General features: G+C 31.9%; 1 long non-coding RNA gene across 1 annotated transcript; it reads right to left on the bottom strand.

Moving 5' to 3' along the window:
* Positions 1 to 141: 141 nt before the first annotated feature.
* On the bottom strand, positions 142 to 1,757 carry LOC117121092. The gene is made up of 3 exons (XR_004447477.1): positions 1,622 to 1,757; positions 837 to 917; positions 142 to 282 (listed from the first exon to the last, which is right to left on the bottom strand). It is a non-coding gene; the product is annotated as an uncharacterized LOC117121092 (long non-coding RNA).
* Between the last annotated feature and the right edge of the window lie 161 nt (positions 1,758 to 1,918).

The following is a 1,918-nucleotide window of genomic DNA, read 5'->3' as shown; positions in this document are numbered from 1 at the left end:
AAAGATTTCAATAATTTAATTGCTTCACACACTATTCACATCTGCTTTAAGCTGAATATTTGTTCTTGATTTTTAATGTCAACAATGTAATTCTAAAATACCTATTTGTTTTGATACAGTATTAAGGTTACTTACCCAGAATTCCCATATCCCATTTGCCATCTCTTTTTACATTGTCAATGATCGCATCCAACGTGTCCATAAAGTGCTGAAATAGTTGGTTTTGTAGCTCAACTTCAAGTCCGAGAATCCGGTTCAAAAATACTGAAACCTCACTACAGCCTACAGGAGAAAGATATTTTGAGATAAATCTATATCTATAGGCTTAAACTGAATTGGACTGAATTTCTTTGGTGTGAAAAAAACCGAGGACAGCACACTGAAGTCCGAAAACATTTTTTCAGTTGCGTCTTTCCTTAATGTTTACATGGGTCATATTGCACACAGGTTTTGAAACTTGTATTTCAACCCAGCAGTTGATACACAAGAGCAACAGACAGAATTGAACCGGGTATCGATATTTTGTAAAGATCTCCATGGTTCAACGCACACACACAATGGCTGCCAACAGTTCAGCCGACTGAGCTAAGCTGCTCTCACAATTTTACAATTAAGCACAGATTAGATTTTCCTTTTATATGCATATGACCCCTGTCTGGACAGGCGAGAGTTAGCTGGTAGTGGTTTAAAGGGTAGCTCAGACTCTTAGGGGAAAATAAAATTACTGTGTAAGCTAGTCCACACCTCAAGCGCTTTGAGACTATATAAATCCAACCACATTACTTTATTATTAACATTACATGTGATAAAGATATTAAAAAATACATTTCACCTACCTTTTTCAACTGTATAAGTTGGTCGCCTATAGCTGCTCATTGTTGATAGCATTCCAACTCCAGCTAGGCCTTCTTTAACCTCTGTCAAACAAAATGGTAAATAAATCTTAATAACAACAAATAAAAACAAATAATAACAAACAACAAATAACAACAAATAACAACAAATATTAAAATCTATATTAAAACTTTGAGATACTCTCAAGACATCAGTTCGTCTCATAACACATGGTGTACCACAGACTTACACTATTGTTCATCCACAATGACCATGCAGATATTCAAACAATAATTTCATTTACATATTTGTGACCAGCTCTGGCAAAACTTGCTGTTTCTAATTTCACACAATCACCCAAAACATTCGAGAATCATAATACTGAACATTTTCAGGTTGTTGTATTTTATAGAAGACCATTCCTGCAAAATATCAATCACTAAATCTAACTGAAAAGTATATTAAAATTATTTTTAAAATACAAATCTTAATAATAAACTATTGATTTTGGAATCTTTGGAAACTGTTTTCTCAAAACCCACATGGCTGATATCCAATGAATTAAATACTGTATTTCATATCTTTTACTGCTAATACTCAACCAATTTCTATCAAATAAACACTGTTCTACAGAAGAATTCATGTAGAATCTAACAATACCCAAAACTCAGTTTTGAATTTTTCCTACAAACAGCTGGTTTTGCCAGAGCTGGTCAAAATTTGAGGTTTTAATATACAACTGAAAAGAAACCAAAATTACATTAAATACAATAAAAACTTAACTTACTTTCATGGAACTTATCATCTGGAAAAGGAATTAATCCCTCATCGTGTCCTACTATTTGCTTCAGAATTGTGTCAAGCGCTTGCCTACCATACTGATGATTTAAAACAAAAGATTAATTAATTATTTATTTAATTATTTATTTCCAACCACTAATGATATAACTCCACTTATAGACAATTATAAAAATACAAAATACAAAATCAAAATTGAACAACAAAACAATTACATACAATGAACAATAAGAAAATTAATTCATTTTTGGTGTTTATTATGACTTAACACATGTGCATGCGACAA

This window comes from Anneissia japonica, unplaced genomic scaffold (assembly GCF_011630105.1).
Source record: "Anneissia japonica isolate Jap-2015-1 unplaced genomic scaffold, ASM1163010v1 scaffold254446_len1918_cov190, whole genome shotgun sequence".
Classification (NCBI taxonomy): domain Eukaryota; kingdom Metazoa; phylum Echinodermata; class Crinoidea; order Comatulida; family Comatulidae; genus Anneissia; species Anneissia japonica.
This window is presented reverse-complemented; position numbering and strand designations above follow the sequence as displayed.